General features: G+C 41.8%; 1 pseudogene across 1 annotated transcript in view; it reads left to right on the plus strand.

The window, feature by feature from the left end:
• Nucleotides 1–312: 312 nt before the first annotated feature.
• The window catches only part of LOC309890932 (ATPase family AAA domain-containing protein 2-like), a 31,555-nt pseudogene continuing 11,778 nt past the window's right edge, over nucleotides 313–20,089 (plus strand). Inside the window, exons 1-3 of the transcript in view lie at nucleotides 313–472; nucleotides 1,333–1,424; nucleotides 1,852–2,090. The product of the transcript in view is annotated as an ATPase family AAA domain-containing protein 2-like (transcript). The remainder of the gene's footprint in view (nucleotides 473–1,332; nucleotides 1,425–1,851; nucleotides 2,091–20,089) is intronic.

Consider the following 20,089-nt stretch of genomic DNA (forward strand, 5'->3'; position numbering starts at 1 on the left):
AGGAAGATCTCACTGCAACAAATTCAACATCTAAAATCAAAGTTGACATTTTCCGTGATTTTCTTCCTGAGCAGAAGTGTGCAGTACTCCTTTTATATTAACGTAGAGATTATTTCAAACAGTCTTGAAGTGCTTGATGACTTAACAGTCTGCAGATTTATTATCAAATCAAAAAAACCCCGACTTGGTAGACTATTTTTTTCCCAGTTTTGAATGACCACTAGGAAGAAGGTTATTCCGGCATCAAAAAAGTCATGTGGAATGTATCAAAATTTACTGAACCAGTAAGTAAAAATTATATTTTTCTATTAGTTCCATTGTTTCAACTCTTCAGACGCTTATGGATGGCATAGATAACAGAGGGGAGATCGTGGTAATCGGAGCTACCAACAGACTGGATTCTATAGATCCTGCTTTACGAAGACCAGGACGCTTTGGCAGACAGTTCCTCTTCAACTTGCCAAATTAAGAGGTGAGAACTTAAATTCAACGTTAGTGCTACCATGGCAAAGTCCAACTTTATAGGAAAAAAAAATAATTGACAACTTGAACAAAAGAGTGACACGTGGAGACACTGCGTTGTTCCATGGAGGGCAAATCTGGTACTGGATATATATGGTCAGGATGATACCACCAAGTAGTTAGTTCTATAATCAAACCTTTAATTCCCAAAGTTGTACCTGTTTGCTTAATTATTTAGTCCACTTGGGCGCTTTCATCATGAAGTTGTGTTTTTGGTCTCAATCCTTCCCTTATGAGTGAATAGTGGACGTGTTTGCATTTGATTGTGCCCCGGATCAGTGGTAGTAGTTTGAGTCATAATTCTTTTCTTCTTTATAGTAATTGTAGCAATTGGAAGCATTGTGCCAGAAGTGCTTTCTGTGAATTTACTGGCTGGAAAGCAAATGTGATGAAGTAATGAGACTGTCCCAATGAAAGCTTGCTAAGTTTTAGAGAAGTTTTTTGGACAGCAAAGAAATGTTTCTGGATAAATTTTTCATTACAGTATTTTCCTCTGGGTCCTTAGGTCTCGTAGTTTGGAAACTTGTTATTGAAGCTATAAATGCCTTTTCTTTCACTGTAGGTTCCTAGAAAAAGTTCAGTATAACAAATAAGAACTATTCAATTTCCTGGTTGACAATGCAGAGTGTATATTAAATAACTGTAAAATACTTGAAAGTTGAGCAAGTAAGAAAAGTGTATTAGTAGATGAGGGGTTTTGAGGGAGGACTGTTTTTTTTGTCTGTTTGTTTGCCTTTTGGTTTGTTTGTTTCTTGTTGGTATTTTTAAGGAAAACTTGGGACAAGCTAAAATGCAATGATTTTGCTTCAGGGTTGGAAAAGAAATTTTCAAGATTCATACTTGTGACTGGACCCCTCAGCCACCGGACATGTTGCTTGATGAACTAGCTGAGAAATGCATTGGTAAGACTGAAACAGAAACGGATTCTTGCTTGTGACCAAGTTGTAAAGAACCTTAGCTTGTACCAGGCAGTACCCATGCTCTTGTGCCTTGCTGCACAACTAGTCAACGAGGCAGCTGGCACACCTTCATAGCAATCTGAGTGAGATGCTTTCATCTATTTACTCTTTGTTATCGTTCCTCTTGTTGTCTGAGAACATTAAATGGTTCTGGGGCATCTTCCTCAAGAGTATAGTTTTTGATGAGGAGTCTGCTTCAGCTGCATAAGCGCAGGATATCAGGCAGTGAGCAACATGAAACACCCCTGCAGAGCGGTAGCACTTTGAATTCCCTGTTAAGCTGTTTGGTTTTGGCATTACAAATTCTTTAAATGTTGCATGTTGTAAACCTGGGCCTTGACCGATGTAACGTTTGATTTTTGTTTGTTAGGATACTGTGGTGCAGATATCAAATCTTTATGTACTGAAGCTGTGCTGTGCTCTCTACGCCGATGCTATCCTCAGATTTATGCAAGTAGGGAGAAGTTGCTACTAGACGTTAATTCTATTAAAATAAAAGCAAAGGACTTTTTCATGGCTATGAAGAAGGTTGTTCCAGCTTCAAACCGGATCAAGGCTTCACCCGTATAAGCACTATCACCCATTTTCAAGCCACTTTTTAAAAGATCAGTAGAGAATATTTTACAAGTTGTGCAGAAGATCTTCCCGCATGCACAGCTTGCGCTAAAGAAGGACCGACAGCAAGGTATAACCACAGCATCCACTTCTTTATAATTCTGCTAAAGCAAAAACTTGCGGTTTGTGCAATCAACTTAAACCTTTCAGACATAATGGTGGTAGAATTTTATTATTTCCATGTGCATGTCTTTTTTTTGGGCAAGTCTGGAATACAACGCATAGGTTTTATTGTGGATTCGAAACTGAAATGCCAAATGGAAGCTCTGAATGACTCAAAACACAGTAAAGGACGATGCGTTCTCTACTGAAGCATCCTGCTTCTGACGGCAGCTAAGATAATTAGCATTTGTAGAGGTTGACTTGAGGTTTGAAGTATAAGGCACCTATTTTTCTTTAAAAAATCAAAACTCAGATCTTTGGAGGGGAAGCATTTCTAGGTCAATGTTTCTAATTCCTTTCTGAAGAATGTCAGGACCAGGATACAAGTATAACTGGTCTAAGCTAAATATTGTTTTAGCTATCATCATTTTTAACCAGTCTCCTAATTTAAATGTTTGTGAATCGTACTATACATGTGAGATCAATTAGCATTGATATTTACTAGATGAATGGAATTCTGTGGCCATCACATCCTTTATCCCCATGCTTTCATTGTGGGAACCTCCTCCAGAAAGAAATGGTCTTGTTTGTTTTTGTTTTATTTTAGCTATTTAGCAACTGCAGAAATTGTTCGTAATCTCCTTTATTCTAAGGGGGAGAAAAAAATCACCAAGAGTAGCGTACCTTATACGTACACATCAGTGGGACTTAGTACAGCTTTGTAGGGCCTTGTTCCATCTCCTTAGATCTGTGGTGGGCTGAACTCTAGGAAATAGCTTTCAGTGTGTGCTCTCAAATGAAGAAAGGGTTTTGGCACTGATTTAGAAGCTGTATTAATGGAAGAGAAAGAGACAAAGGCTATTCAGGAAAGTTAACAAACCTCTTTTGCCTTTCAGACCATTTCAATCCTATTTTACAAGATGATATGTTTGACAGTGATGACGATGCATCCTTGGTTTCTGGAGATGAATTAAAAGATGGAATGCCTGACGGACCAGAGAAAAATTGCCTCTGTTTCAGCAGGTAAAGAAAGATAGATCCCTGTTACGTTTAAATTCTCAGGTCTGCTGAGTCTTTGTAAACAGTTCCAGCTGTTAAAAGTGCGAGGGGTGGTAGACGAAGGGGCAACATCAAGTTTGTGTGTTGAAGGGGTGCTTGGTATTCACAAGAAGAAAGGGTGGAGGGACTAAAGTTGTAATGAAGTTGCTCTGAATGACCAAATTGAAAAGCCCAGGCTTCTCTTCGTAAGCCAAAGTGATCCGTAGACTACCAGAACACGTTGACTTAATCCATGGCATTCTTTGAAAGACTCAAGACCACATAAATGTGCAGTCTGTCCTTTTAGCTAAAAATACCCCAGCTTTATGGGTTTGTGTTGCCACCTTTTGCCCTTCTGTTTTCCAGGATTGTTAAACCAGTAGTGAATTATGTAGCAGAAAGAAAACTGAGAAAGGGCTTGTTAAAACACCTTGAGAGAAAATTGAATGGTGTCTTTATTTGTTAAGCCACCGAGTTGTGTTAATCTTGTGATATTTTAGTATGGAAGTCATGCAAGCCCACAGTTGGAAAGTTAGATCATGTTGTCACAGCTGGATCAGTTATTTTTCTCCGTTTCTATTGCTGTGCTGTCCAGAAGATTTTCTGTGCTTTAGAGCAAGGCTAAGTCTCTAGCATCTTTGATTTAAGCCAGCAGAGGTACAGCCTGATTGTAGTGGGGAAACAAATGCTCCTCACCAATTTATTTTTAAATAAAAATAAATTTATAATAAAGTAAATAATAAATATATAATAAATAATAAATTTATAATAAAGTAAAGCAAGATTGCAGGGATATTAATTTGCAGTCTTGGTTTAGTAAAGAATAGGAAACACAAGGGAAGAAGGTGAAACAATTGGAATGACTGAATAACTTAACTGGAAATCTTACATGTATTTAATGTACCGCTGCCATTTGGATTATTTGGGGAGGGAAAAGAAAGTCTATAGGAAAATTACTTGGAACATCTGTGTGTCTATTCAGCACCTCATTTATAAACTTGTTTTCTTAACTCCTGTTCTAGGAGTGCTTTCTGTGAACCAACATCATGCCAGCCCCGTCTGCTAATAGTAAAAAAGAAGGGTACGGCCAGGTTTCTTACGTGGCACCCGCGGTGTTGCACGCTTTGGAGAAATTTCCCGTTCACACCCTGGACCTTTCTGTTCTGCTTACAAACGTTGCATCGCCAGAAGAAATCTGCGGACAGGTACCTTTTTTCTTTTTCTTCTCATCGGATTCACTGACTGTATGTAAAGGATCAATGGAGTTGCAAGTAAGGTGAGCAAAATTCATTGGTAATGGAGGTGGCCTTGTTTTAATGTGCTGGGATGTTTGCTTCTGTCTGAAAATGCCCTTTTCTTTTAGACAGCACCACAAACAATCTGGATGTTGTACATGTCGACATTTTCCATACCCAGTTTTACAGTGAGGCTGTTGCTAGCAGCTCAGGAAGCTGGGCGGTGTTGCTAATAAACATCTCTTTGTGGAAAGAAATGCTGCTCATGTCACTGGGATCCAGAAAGTAGTTCTCATTGCCTCCTAAGACTGTGTGCTCCCAGTAGATGGCTCTGTATCAGACTGCATGTCGGCTACTTTTTGTAGCCTTCTTCTAAATTATATTAGTAAGGCAACCAAGGTTTGGGGCTTCTGTTTATTTTGTTTTCGCACGGACATACACAACTTGTGCTGTTGCAGTATGTGCAATAAAAGCATTAACATTCAGAAAACACTTCATTTGCACGGTGATGTGGTTTTAACTAGAAAAAATGAACAGATTTGGTGTTTTTACTTTTAGGCAGGAAATCCATTTTCTTGTTTGGCATCACTACCTTAAAATATTTTTACCTTTAGTGGAAACATTTGAGAGCCATACAAGTAAGGACAGACATGTTACACGACTGAATACTGATGTGTCCCTTAAGAGGGACATTTCCTTTCTTTGTTATGCGATGATTGTGGCTGTGGCCATATAGTTACGGTGTCTAGCCACTGCCTGAATATATCCTTCCCATCTTCTGACTAGAGTTCTCCGAATACTGATAATCTGAAAGGGTGCACAGAGAAATTCCTTATGTGAAAGGATGCTTGCCACTCTGTTCACGCAGTTTCATTTCATGGGGCAGTCAGATGGCTATGTAGCTATGTATTAAGAGGTTCTTGTACGTGTTTTAGTTTTCTTACCCAAGCTTTCCTTTTCACTAGCTGATCCGAAATGCTCAGAAGACAGCACCAAGCACAATTTATGTCCCAGATATCCATTTATGGTGGGACAACGCTGGACCTGCCTTGAAACTTACTTTTCTAACTCTACTACGTAACATTCCAGCATTTTCGCCAGTTTTGCTGCTTGCTACGTCTGATGTACGTCACTCAGATCTCCCAGAAGAGGTATTTGTCAATACTTTTCTTACTATTTCTTCAGTGTCTTGTAATTTATATATGCTTTCAGCATCAAAATGCTGTGCTTTCTTAAATGCATGCTGTTATTACTCAGGCACCCTAACAAATCACTTAAAATTTGCTTAGAGAAAAAGAATACTGTGAAAGCATCTGCTTCAGGTTTTTTCTGAATCAAGCAAGTGACTTTCACCCCCTTCTCACACATGCAAATAATAAATTAATACAATAATTCTGGTGGCTACAAAGTGGTTCAGTCAAGAATATGAAGTGCTTGAAATGACAAGAGGATGTTCTTACTGAAGAGATTTCTTCTGACAGTCTGCCATTCCATGCTATGTTGGGTAAACTGCTAATAATGCAATTTAGTAGAGAATTGAAACACTTTGATTAAAAAAAAAAATAAATAAATCAGTTTCTTTCTTCATATAGGCCAAAGCTTTCCAAGCTGGAAAGCTGAGTTCCAATTTCTGCTAAAGTAACTTTGGAATCGAATTCTAGTTGTAGTCCTAAATAAAGTGTAGTAAAAGTACGTGCAGAACTTCATTGACTTCTGAGAGTTTACATTAAGGGAAGGTGCCCAAAACAGGACCACGCTGTTGTCATTCTGATGATTTGGTCTCAGTCATTGGGGGAAGAGAACGGGTCTTACCTAGACGTGTTTATTATCAACTGCTTTGAAAGTGCTTGAGTTCCCACAGAAGTTTTTGTACAGGCTGTAAATTCCTTCTAAAATAAGTAGTGAAATTCCTTACCTACCTTTTAATACTAGAACTTGAAAATGGAGGAAGACGTAGAGGTACTAGCTACTTCAGACACCTTTTGGGAGAGAAATAAAAACTCAGCAAAAAGCCCTCACTTGTCTGCTGAAGCCTTTCTCTTCCCTCTATAGCCATAAAGGTTCTAAGTAAAGGCTGCAGCAAGGCAAGTAAATACAAAGGAGGCGCTGTTGGATGTGGTGAAAGCCATTACTTTATCAGTGTAGCGTACAATCCCTTCACCGAGCATTAATTCTATAGGTGATTCTTAAAGGTGATATTTGAATTTGCCGTGCCAGCCTGTGAAAATGTAGCGTTTTAAGGCCAGGAAGATAACTTTTTTCAGTTTGTGTTCTTCAGGTTATTCTTAATTTGAAAAGGTACTCGTCTTTTTGGAATAGAAGATGAGTTTTTTGTGGCCTTAAATCTGAAATGTCTCTCGTCCTTCTGCTTTAGATCCAAAAATTATTTAATAAGGAATTTGGAGAAGTGTGCAATATTGAGTTGCCTGGTAGGGCAGAGAGAGCATCTTTTTTTGAGGACCTAATTCTAAATGAAGTGGCTAAGCCTCCTGTAAAGAAAAGAGGTGAGGAGGATATGAGAAGTACATCTAAAACTTTCCTATCGAAGTTACTAGCTCTTTGGGCTTTGCTTTGGTGGTCATTTTCTGTCAGTAATTTGTCATATGCTTGTATTTGAGTACTGTAAATTGGCTAATTTTTCCTGATGAATTGAAGTTGATTGGACATTGGAAGTCGTGCCTGTAGCACCACCAGCTGAGCCTCAGAAGCCACAAGAGTGATCCCCACAAAAGTAGGGATGTTGGAGGAGGAAGAGGAGGATACCTTGCGTGACCTTAGAATTTTCTTGAGGGACGTTACTCACAGACTTGCCACTGACAGACATTTCAGGGAATTTGCAAAGCCCGTTGACCCACAGAAGGTAAAGTAGTGCTGATCTGTGTGTGTCTGTAACTTCTCAGTGTTCGTATTTCTCAGCGTTTTGGGTGAGGTTCAACTTTGTTTTTAGGGCTGCACTGTAAGGATTTTGCAAGAAGCAGAGGCAGTGCTTTTACTTCTGCTGACTCTCAAATGTCTCTTATGGGATTATTCGCTGAAAGCCCTGGTTTCATTCTAAAAAGCCAGTCCAAATGCCAACACAGTTTGCTCGTGAAAAGGCTTTGATATGTAGGCGTGTCACAGCACTGAAAAGCACAGAGATCTTTCCTTATAATGACAAACAGTATTTACAGGACTACTTTAATGAAGTCTGAAGCCCTTTCTTGGACTGTCAGTTCCTGTGGGAACAGGAATAAGAGCAGCAGTTTGTAAAAATAAGTTTTGAGATCCTGTTCTCTGTTTCATCTGGAACTCCTCAATAGGAATCAACCATAAGTGCAGTGTGTTTTCTTTTTCCTCCAATTGGCTGCTTAGATGCCTTTTTCTCCTTAATTTATGAGATAAGCCTAAACTAGGGGCGTATATTTCAAAGACAGATGTAACTTGAATATACCTGCGGATCAGCAAAGTCCTCTTCTTGTGGGCATCCACTGGCTTTTCTTCCCCTTTTCTCCTAGGTTCTTGAGCTGTGAAAAATCTAGACAGATACATATGTCCTCATCTGAACTGGTCATTAGTCTCCTCTTCTGGTCTGAGGGAAGAAATGAGCACCTCAGGGCCCAGTTATCTCATTCTAAAGTAGATGCCTGCAATAGGTACTTCACAGGTGCAATTCATGCACCTTTTCCTCAATGTCGACAACGAAGAGAATGCCGGATGGCTTGCTCAGCTTTCACTGTTGTGATTTTCTGAAGCAAAGTGAAATGAATCTCCCACCCTCAGTGTTTCTTCTCTACCATGCACATGCTTCTGACCTCCCTACTTCTTGTTGTCCTCTCCTAGCCGCTCTAATGAAAAATGAAAGAGCCCTTCCATTTTTGAGAAGCAAACTGGTTAATTTCAGCGTCTTCTGATGCATCGCAAATGTTCAGGGTTTTTAGGAAGTCGTTTATTTAAAGTTTTCAGAATAATTTTAGTAGACAGTGTGCAAGGTTATGAAAACCTCTGAATGCTTGTATTTGATCTGCAGGTACCTGACTATGCCACAAGGATTAAAGAGCCGATGGATCTTTCAACAGTTCTGACTCAAATTGACTCGTGCCAGTACCTCGCTGCAGGAGACTAGCTGAAGGACATCAATCTAATCTGTAACAATGCCTTAGAGTACTACCCGGATCAAAGATCTACAGGTGAAGATGTGCTTTTTAGCCCTAGTTTAAAAAATCTGTCAAACGTATAGATGGAGAAATGCTGTGTGCGGACAATAGACTTCGGATGGATTAGATGATTTTGGACGTCCAGACTGTAAATATTTTATCATTTTGCTACTTGGGCATGGAATTGTGATATAAGTGTTCCCAAGGAACTAGTGCTTTTGTTTTAATTAACTTCGATGTTATGCTGAAAATATTCACTGAGAGAACCTTTCGGAACCAACCTATGAAGAAAGCAATTTTTTTCTGTGATCAAAACAGTTTCATTGGTTGGTAGACAACATTCAGTTAAAGTCTGTAAAATTTCAGATCGTCACAGCGCCTATGTTTTGCAAGACACTGCATATTCAATGGTGAGGAACGAAACGGATACAGAGTTTGGACGACTTTGTGAACAAATTAAAGAATCTCGTGAGAAAAGAGGTACGTGCTTTAACGCTAAGGATTTGAAGACTTGTCTCTGCATTTGTAACTAAAAATGCACGACGAAGATCTTTGGTATCTATTCTTTCTTGCAAGGTCACACCTCTGCAGCGTGGCTCCATGCGACAGCTCCAAGTCACCACAGCAGAACCCTGCTACTGAAGACGAGAAACCAGATGAAGAGAGTAATGAAAATGAGGAGGTGCCAGCGGCACCTGTAGATGCCAGTACACCCATTTCTAATGGCAAGTTGCATTTTATTCAGCTGCTCTTGTCGTTCATACCTTCTCTGTTCTTGAGGCGCAACAGGTGTCTCTGATGCCTGGCTCTTTATGGCAGAGGTATTTTGTTTTCAAATTGACTTCCAAATGGGAGAGAGAAATCCAGAGGTCATTCATTCAATATAGTGATGAATTAAAGTTCAAAGAAAGTTGGTTCATTTGATGTACTCTTACTGGAACTTCATTTTGTAAACAGAACGACCCCCCACTCAAGGATATCACAGCTTCCCTCCCGTACTAAAAATGATAGTACTCACCCTTGTAGGAGCAGCAATGTGAAGAAGGTCAAGGGCAGTAAGAAGGGTTCAAAGCTTTGATATAACAAGCCTTACACTTTTTTTGACAGAGCTCCTAATAAGCATCTTTAGCAAGGTCTGGAGATGGGAGAAAAACTCAAACTAGATTTTAATTCTAGGATGTATAATGTCAAGCTTGACTGTTCCTCTGAACAGTCAATTGAATTTATTTTTTTTTAATTTAAATTAATTAGTTTAGTTTTTTTAATTTAAATTCAATTGAATTTAAAGTTTTGAATTTAAATTCCAATTGAATTTATTGAAAAAAATTCCAATTGAATTTAAAGTTTTTGTTGTTGTTTTTCACGAAACACTAAGTTTATGTGAAAGGTTTTGCTGCAATATCTTTTTGCCAAGGATATTAAGCTTAAGTTATCCACAAGAAAATGGTGGGGAGAGGGAAGCTTTAGTTTTGAAAGCTTTTTTTTTTTTTTTTTTTTTTTTTTCTCTCCAGGTTTTTCTTGAGCACAGCAGCGTTTCAGTGTCTGCCTGCCATTAGTTGCCCCACTACCAAGTCAGGAGGGTCAATTAAACTTGCGTGAGGCAGAATTTCTTTATCTGAATCTACGTGGTTCACATAAATATATTCTTGTTTCCTTCTTTCCCTAGGATTATTCTTCTCCCAGTATTGAATGTTTCAACGGACACCGTTTAAGATCAATGAGCAAAAGCATCCTGCGGTGTTCAGTCTCCAGCTTTGAAGAAAGTATGGCGATACTGAGGGGAAATGTCAAGAGAAGATGCTTTTCAAGGTACTGTATTTCTATATGTTCAATCTCTGTTCGATTTGTAGATTGAAAAGCAAGAGAGAAAGCATGTGCAGTGAGTTGTGGCCTGATAAACCTCCGGCTAAAATCAGCAGAGGCCTGTGAGCATGCTGATGGCGTACCAGTACCTTAAAACTAGAGTCCCTCTTCTCAGTGAAAGTCTCCCGCTTTTCTAAAAAAACCTGTTTTTTTTTTTTCCCAACCCCTTTGAGGTGTTCTTGTGGTTTAGCCCGGCCGGCAGCTAAACACCACACAGCCCTTCTGCAACCCTCCCACCTCCCTCTCTGGAACGGGGGAGAGAAATGGGAAAGTGAAGCCCACGAGTTGAGATAAAGACAGTTTATTAAGACAGGAAAATAATAATGATGATGATGATGATGATGATAGTACTGCTACTAGTAATGTGTACAAAACAAGTGATGTACAATGCAGTTGCTCACTACCCGCTGACCAGTGCCCAGCGTAACCCCTAGCAGCCCGGCTGCCCCGCCCTATCCATGGTGCAGCGTGTTGCCATAAGGCATAGAATTCTTTGGCCAGTTGGGGTCGGCCATCCTGAGTCTGTCCCCTCGCAGCTGTTGCTGTGCGCCGATTCTGATCGCCAGTAGGACAGTGAGACACCGAAAGGTCCTTGGCTTGTTGTAAGTACTGCTCTGCAGCAATTGAAACATCGGGGTGGTATCAGCACTCTTCTAAACATCCTTTCACACATTCTAAGCCAAAACATAGCAACCTACCTGCTACTAGGAGGAGAACTAACTCTGTCCTAACTGAAACCAGGACATGTATCTTTTCCACTTGGGTGCTATTGCTCATAATTTTGAGAATTCAACACGAGCAAGCTAGGAAATGTGGGTACATACAGAACCGCGTGTATATGGCACGCAACAGACTTGGGATGTGGATCCTGCGTGAGGCCTACAGGCTTCTCTTTGTATACCATGGAGCACTGGCTTGTAAACATGGTGAAATTTCCCATCCTTGATGGGTCTAATACAACAAGTCTTTTCTCCCTTCTCTGCCCTGTCCTCTTTCTTAATGTAGGCAGTTGAGAAAGCCAAAATTGGAACGAAAAAAAGAATATAACACAGGTAAGTGGCTGTAAGTCCCCGGGATACCTATTTACGCTGGTTACTGAAGAGGATGGCACTTGGTCACTCCATGGCTTTCATTTGGCCCCAAAGCCTTCTGTAGTCATCTGAATTCACTCCTCAGTGACTTTTCTGTGAAGAGAGGTAGGTGCAAATAGGAGATTTTATGAATTCCTTGGGGAGGGAGCAGTGTGAATTGCAGCTTGGTAGGCACAAAGCAAACTGTTCTAATTGTGCAAAGTAAATCGATACTTGATAAGTTCAAACTTAGTTTTATAGCTGGCAAGCACAAAAGTAAACCTTAGCTGTGATCCTAGCAGCACAGTGGTGTAGCTCTTCCCTTCCCCTTGTCCTCTTGTCTCTTTTAATGACAGTGCAAGCAACAAACCTGTGCCAAAGGGTGCTGTATGGTAAACAATGGGCAGGCTTTTTTCTAAAAAGCACGAGTTTGAGTTATGTGGTGTTTGGGTGTTTCTCTTGAAACGATTCTTCCCTCCTTGAGCTGTTAGATCCTAATGCAGGAAATGGAAGTGCTGCATGCATAAACAGAGTAATCAAACATACACCTCTTAGGAAGAGGCTTGCAATGTCCTAGTGTTTGTTTTGAGCACTGTTAGATACAGTTTGACATGAATGGAGTGAAAACACCTTAGAGAAAGGTGTTGATTGTTCTCACTTTTCCAAGACAGAAATAAGTGGAGTAGATTTCCCTCCTGCATGGAACAAAAGTTGCACGTTTGTTTTTGTCTGGCTAGCTTTCAGTCTCTTTAAAAATTTCCCTACAGGTCCCAGTTTTAAGTAGACAGTTTAAACGTGCAGAGCGATAAAGAAGTGGAATGCAGTGGTTGTGACAACAACTTCTGATCTGAAATGTAAAGAAAAATCAATCCACTTCAGGGTGCCTTTTTTGTTTGTCTGTTTACATTTTACAAGAGCAACGGTGAAATAAGGAGAATCCCATCTTCACTGTTTCAAAATCCTTTGTTTCTGCGTTTCAGTCACCAGAACATTGAGGAGCAGAGCTGGTGCAAAAACTGTGAGATGAGTCCACGGAGAAAACAGGGACTTGGAGCTGCGCCGCAGCTGTAGAGTCGGACACAGTCAGTACTCGACTACTAACTCATCCATTCTATTTGACAAACTTATGACAAAGTAAGTCATCTTTTCTTGCAGACCTCTTAGAATGATCTTTCTTAGCAAGCCTTTGCACTATGGCATGATGTTGGCCTCGACTTGCTCTTTATTTTGACAGCAAAGAGTTATGGCTGCTCCTGGCATTTCCTTCATGTTTACAGGGAGACACCGTTACCTGGCTAGATAAACAGATTTTCTTGAAGGTGCTATTTCAGCATATAAGAATTGATTTAAAAAACAACAACAACAACAAAAGTGCTTCATGGCTTACTAGTTTTGTAATCTCACATTTCTCCAGGAATACTTGATTTGCTGCATTTCACCATTACACTCGTCAGCACCGCTGATTCTGGTTTATCACTATTTGCATTGCAAATATCCTTGTCCAAAGCTTAAACTGATGTATGCACTGCTTGAAAACAAAACCTGAAGTTGCAGAGCAGAAGACTCAAGTCATTATGTTAGCAGCTGTGTAACCATACTGCTTTCCAAGCATAAGATGTCCAGCTTATTTTGTTTCTATGAAGAGTTTAAATGGCTCCCGTTAAGCAAAGATGTCCCCACACTGATACTTACTATTAAGCAAGGATTCCACCTCCTTTGGCTGAGGTCTGCTCCCTTACTCATATTCGAACATTCATCCAAGTAGCCTGCAATTCCACACTCTCGGTGGAAAGTCCATAGAATAGAAAAGGTTCCTCCAGTCTCTTCCTCAGCCTTTTTTTTTTGAAGCATGCAATAAAGCAAAACATTCACAGGCTGCCCTTCCATGCAAAACAAGGCAAATTAGTAAGACAGGAGCCACAAAACTGATTGTCCTTTAAAGTTAAAATGAGATTTGAAATAGATCGAGTTAGCAAGTGTTGTAAGTCTGTAGCTAAGTCTGGTTTTGCCAATGCAGCACAATTCCCTATCACGTAGCCAGAGCTGCTTCTGTAGCTCCAAGAAGCAAAACTGCTTTGAACAAATACTGTGTCATCAAAGCATTCGTTGGCTCAGTAGGCACGGCTCAGGTTCAACAAGTTTGTGAAAAAATGAGTACTAACAGAAGCAGCAGGGTCCAAAGAAACACTTTATGTCCCCACTGCGAAATGAGGGGCTTTACCTTGAGTGTTATGCACACTGTCAATAGAAAAGCACTGTAACAGAATCTGCCACGGCAGTCTGCATGTTACTGAAAGACCATCGGAGTAGGACTGCAGCAAGATCGTTCCGAAGTTACAAAAAAACCATGGGGGTGGGAGTTTAGTTGCGTTAGATAACACAATCTTAGATAAAGATTTTGGTCTTAACGTAAAAGTAAGGATGTCTACTGATCTCTTCAACTCCAACAACTGAAGCCCAAGTCTGAAAAATCGCCTTTAAGAATGCAAAGAAAATATTTAACTCTTCTGTATGTTCATACTTTGCTATCAAGCAAAGGAATGAATGCTGATGCCTTAACTATGTAGGGCTGTAGCTTACAGAGAGACTACACCTTCCTGTTTTTTTCCCTTTAAAAACGTTAAATGCACGTGAAATTATTTGGGGGTGTTTTCACATGCAAAGCCTAATGCAGTGCATGCAAGCCCTGTCATCTTCTTCCTCTAGTAGTGTCGCGTTAAGGGGTGTAGCCGACTGACCATCATGGGTCCCGTCGGATTCAGGGTGCTGAACTATCACGGTCACGGATTCACCAACAACGCAGTACGGCCTCGCTCTAGTCGCATTCAAGGAGAACTCTCACAGCTAGGAAGAATGCAATTAAGTGCAATTTCTTACGGCGACAGGTACACAGGTTCTTTGGATTGTCAGTGATAAATTCACTGTCTGCAAAAGCAAGCTAGCATGCATGAAATGCACAGGCACACAGCCTAGATATTAAGACATTAAAAAGCATCAAAACTCTAGAGATTTCTAAGATTCCACAGAGACGCCTGGTATAAGCAAGCGTTCAGATCTTACCCCACGGCGTCCCAATGGAGTGGGGGTGGGGGAGTAAGAGGCTCAGCCTGTCGAGTGATGTCAGAAGGAATCCTTCCTGATAGTATCTTCCCTAACATCCCCTTTCTCTTAAACCAATTGGTATTATTTTCTATCTTTAAGGTGGAGCTTGAGTGACTCTAGTCGTGCATATCTTGGTTGTGCTTGGTAGAAATGATCTCACTTGCGTTTAAAGGTACAGACTGTGAGAAATTCCGAGGGCGTGCTCAGTGAGGGGTGGTTGCACCTTGGAGGCGGGGTGCTTTTGGAATGGAGGTGTGCTTATGATGCCTAGTCGCTTAAGGCAATTACTCCACAAGTAGTAACTTAGTGTTGATTTAACTACAGCATATCTAAAACATAAGAAGGATGTTAGTAAGGAAGAAGCCGATGAAACCAGTCCTTAAATCTTACTACTTATTGTGCGTGAGCAGACTGGTGTGAGTTTTAGCTATACTGGCAAATATCAAACCACACCTGTGTCGTCCCAGAGCTGGGAAAAAAAAAAAAAAAAAAAAAAAAAACAAGGAAATGTTGAAGCAAATAGGGAGGCCTGTAGCTTGTGCAGTCTTCTAGCTGAGAAAATAAAGAAGGAGAGAGACAGGTAGCCTTGAGCTAGCAGAAGCAAGGAAGAGAAGGGCTAAAAGGGAAAAAACAGGAAGGAGAACACCAGCTCCAGACTGACCTATAGTAACCTTTTTCTCATTAAGGGTCATTAGCACATTAAAAATCACACCTGTCAAAATGCTAATCTATTCTAATGTGGGATTCGGTGTGTGTGTCCCCTCTCCTGTTCCCCCTCCCCCCCGGTATTCCTCTGTAATGCACAAGCTCAGTGGAGATAAGTTAGGTGAGCTGTAATAACCAATCCAAAGGAGCCAAAGAGAGAGTTTTCACAAGTTTCCTGTGTATAAATGATGACGATTCCAGTCAGAGGTGTGCTTGCTTTGCGAAAGATGGCCAAGTACCTGACTCTGCAGAGTTCTATAAGTAATTATATAATTAAAAGACCTTTGTGTGCATTCCGACTCTGGGTGCTTATTGGCGTGGTGCACTCTGCACGAACCTGCGGACAACATCTGTACTCAATGTCATGCCTACAGACAACCCTTTACTGTTGGGACCTGCATATTTTTCTGTGCATTCAACACAACCCCTTTGGCACAACTAGTTAACCACATAGCTGCCAGTCCACCACTCAGTTGCACTTGTGAAGGGGAAGAGCTATTTCCATCTACTGTAGGAGCACATCCTCTAAATGCAAGCTTCACTCAGCTGGTCATTTACTGCAGGACAAGATTTGAAAAGTGTTGTTGAGTTCTGGGTTTCCTGCTTACAGGAAAAATTAAGTGCTAGATCACCCTCTACTCCGCTTTGTCTGCTGCATTTAATGGAGATTAAACTGATTTCGTTTGCTCCTCCGTTTATGGACAATGAGCTGAAGGAACAGGTACAGCACATTAGCCTGGAATGCCTTCCCTCCCAACCAAAGTAAACTGGATCTGTAACTAACACAAGCAGAAGCAAGGCTTCCGTGTTTTCAGCTGAATAAAGTTCCAACAAAATCATCCTCTGGGATTTGAAGCTTACTTCACATGACACGCCAATGACTCTTTTCCCTCTATTGTAAAGCGGATCCCTGCTGTTAGTTGCTCTAGAAGCAAAAGAATCATCGTTTTGGTTAACAAATAGCCGCTTCTGCAAATGAGAAGTGTTGTGTTCTCTCTTCCCTTTGAATGACTCCACACTTCTCATCAGCTACTGGATTGCTGACCTAGAATCAGAGAACATCCCAAGGTGGAAAGGACTCCCAATAATCACCAAGTCCAACTCGTGGCTCCACACAGGAACCACCCCAAAGTGAGACCCAATGTCTGAGAGCATTGTTCAACACTTGTTGACCTCCGTCAGGCTCGGTGCCATGAGCAGTGCCCTGGGCAGCTGTCTCAGTAGCCAGCCACCCCCTCAGCGCAGCACCTGAGGCGCACGGGGCTCGGCGGGGCGGCCCGGGAGGGGAGGACGGCGGGGCGAAGTGGCAGCTCCCTCAGAGCCGTCTCCCCGCCGCCTCGGCCGCATGTCGTGGCTTTTTCGTGTCGGGGCTTTTTCATGTCGTGCCCTCGGTCTCTCGCCGCGGGTGAGATGCTGCTCCCCAGCGCGGACCCCTTGCGCGCGGGGCCTGCCCGCGGCGGCGGCGGGAGGGAAACCCCAACCCCAAAGCCCTCCCGGCAGGGAGAGCTCGGGGTGAGGGCCGATCCGGCACCGACAGTAAACACACGCCGGAGGAAACGCTCTGGTTTTAGCCATGAGCAGCGCGGCCAGGTTCACAAGGCGTCACGCTGGAGCTCCGAGTTCGGCGGCGTTCCGAGGCCGTTGTGGCGGTTGTGGAGACGGCCCCGGCTGAGGTGGCTGCTGCTGTCGCTGCTGTCCCCTCTGTCCCTGCTGTTGCCGCTGTTGCCGCTGTTCCCGGACCTTGGAGACCCCCGGCGGCTCCCTGTGCCAGGCCCTGTGGCCCCGGGGAGCTGCCCGCCGCCTCGTCGGCCAGCCCGGCAGCAATCCTGCCAGCACAGAATAGCCCACTGCGTTTCAGGGTAAAGTGACGATTAATTTCTATTTCCTGGCCTGGGTGCTGCTTTCTTCTTTAAGGAAGCTTCAAGGTTAAAGGTTCAACTCAGTTATGTCAGGGTTCAACTCCGTTTCGTGAAGGGGCTCTTGTACGAAAGCTTAAGCTGGGATTGACTCTCTGCTAAGCGGAGGCCAAACGTGGACCTACTGAGAAGCAGGTCCTAAGTGATAACATTTTCTAAAGAGACTGCTAAACACATCTGAAGAGTGCTGCTGCAGAACTCTGAATGGGGGGATAGCAACTGTCTTAAGTGATCTGGAATCTTGAATTTACTTTTCAATGGACAAGAGGTGTGTCTCTCAAGGCAAACAAAGAGAGGAGTAACACCCTCTCTTGTCACTCATGTCAACATAAATTTATGCTCAGAGCGTAGGTGTAGGAACAGCATCGGTATGTATATGGAACATCGGGAGAGGAAGCTCTATCGGTATTTACAGTTTTTCTACTACCTTGTCAGAGAGACGTCATCTCCAAATGAGAAATGGATGTATTTTGAAAAAGTGGTGGTGGATCGGATTTCTTCTTTCTAGTGTTAATATTTGCTCTTGAATCGTACTTAATACCTGGTAACACCTCAATCAGTTGTCAAAAATAAACTTAAAAATGTGTAAGGCTTATCTCATTGGTCAGTATAAAGATCAAGGTCTTCCCTTCCCTTCCCTTCCCTTCCCTTCCCTTCCCTTCCCTTCCCTTCCCTTCCCTTCCCTTCCCTTCCCTTCCCTTCCCTTCCCTTCCCTTCCCTTCCCTTCCCTTCCCTTCCCTTCCCTTCCCTTCCCTTCCCTTTCTCCCCAGTATTGTTTTTCTGTTCTCCTTCTCACTGCAGTCTTGATTTTGTTTCTTGTCCCTTAAGTATGTTTTCAATGTGTTGCTGAAACATTTTCCCTTTCAATCCTAAAAAAGGAGCTGTCACTGGTGAAGATCAGAGCTTATCCCTGAGCCCAGGAGCTGTCACCTTAGTCTTCCAATCGGACAAGGACGACTTCATTTCTCATGTAAATGCATTTGTCAGGTTTGCGTATTGTTTTTTCAGGAATGGAAAGTGTGTATAGAATGGATTTAAAATCAATTTTAAATGTAAAACGTCAAGGCAAAAAAAGTTCTAATTACAACCTCTGCACACAATTTGCCAGCTGTGGGACTAGGAGTTTTCTTATTTACTGTGTTTTGTTTAACGTGTCTGAAGTTTAATGGATAGCAATCAAGGCGTGCTAGAAATCTGAAAGCACTTTATGCTTTGTTCTCTCCGTCATTTTGGTATAACAAACTAGCTTATGTTTTAAACCCTCCATGAGGTTAGTGGTTTCCCTAAAGGTAACAAGTCCCTGTGTGCTACAGTAAAACAGTAACAAAACATGAAGTACAGAAGTTCATCCTGTCATTATTCAGCTTCTGCCTATGGACACACAGCTATGCTTATTTAAAGCGGTATCACCTTGAAACCTAATCAGCATTTTAAAAAGGACTTTGTAGCAGTTATTGGCTTTTGTCCTGGAGGGCTGAGGTTTGTTTTGTTTTGTTTTACATTCAGCATTTCCGTTTCTAGCTTACATTCCCCTGTTGTTTTGCATGAGGAAAACGTGCAACTTTACAAAGTAGAACGGAAAGAGCTGCTTTTTTCAGTTTGTCGTAGGAGTTTTAAATGTGGTAGGAGTAAAACACCAGAAGTACTGCTGCCAAAGTTATATTCAAACTCGTCTTTCTTGGAGAAGCAGAAGAAGCCCAGGGAGAAATAAATTTGCAAACATGCTCTTCATGCTCTCCTTTCCCAAGATTTCTCTGAGATATAGCCCATCCTCTGTGGGTTTTGAGGTATATGGTTCCCAGGAGTGAAAAGGAGGGCCAAACATCTCTCCTCTTGGATCTCAACATGCCAGGGCTTTAGTGTACTGCCACTTACGGCTCCGCTTTTTCACCTGGAAAAAACGACCACATGATGTAGACTGAGGAGCCCTCAGAAATTAACTTGCTATCACCAAGTGACGCCCATGAAAGGTGTATTTAAAAGCTAGGCTCATTATAGAATCACAACGAACCCCTCATGACTGGTGCAGTAGACAGTGAGGTAGAGGGCGAGCCCTGGAAAGACAGAAGAAAAGTAGCAGTGAGTTCTGGGTACCTTTGTGCAGACGAAACAGAAAAACGCAGGCAGTGAAGTAATAGTGTTCCGTTACTCATGCCAGCAATAGATAATTGCAACAATTATCTATTAGATCATAGGTACTAATTAACAGATAATTGCGCAACTCCGGAAATCAATAAATAACTGATTCCCCTCAGAGAATGTCTTCTACATTTTTATATTAAAAAGACTCCAGAGTTGTAATGGATTAAAATCCTACGGAAGGGAAAGAAATGGCATCAGCCACTAGTTCTGCAGAAGCTAGAAGTAATACTGATAGAGTTTAGATGGAAATTTTCACTTTGTGTGTTTAGTTTGGGGATTCTTTTTAAATCATTCATACCAGCGATTTAGTTCTTAAGGCTGTTTCTTTGAGATTAAGTGACAGGACTTCTGTTACTCTTTTCTTCTTGGAATGCTTCTTGATATTCTTACGTCAACCAGAACTTCTGTCTCTGTTGCAGATGTGAACAATGACCGTAGCTAAGAAGCCCAAATCTTCAAAGCCTAAAAAGCCCTCTTCAAGGCGGTCTGGCAAATCCAAGAAACCAAGTCCTAAAATACTGATGTCACGCACCACCAACTGGGGCCGGATAGTGCCTGCAGAAGATTCAAGCCAAGTCTCTGTGGCCCAAGGACGTGGAGGTGCTATTTACTGTAGATCATCTGAAAAATCTAAGGCTTTTGCCCCAAGAGATCTAAGTAAGTGTGCGTTTTATCCTGCCTCCATTT

Source organism: Aythya marila (assembly GCF_965140915.1).
Source record: "Aythya marila genome assembly, contig: HAP1_HAP1_SCAFFOLD_170, whole genome shotgun sequence".
In the NCBI taxonomy this organism is placed as follows: Eukaryota; Metazoa; Chordata; class Aves; order Anseriformes; family Anatidae; genus Aythya; species Aythya marila.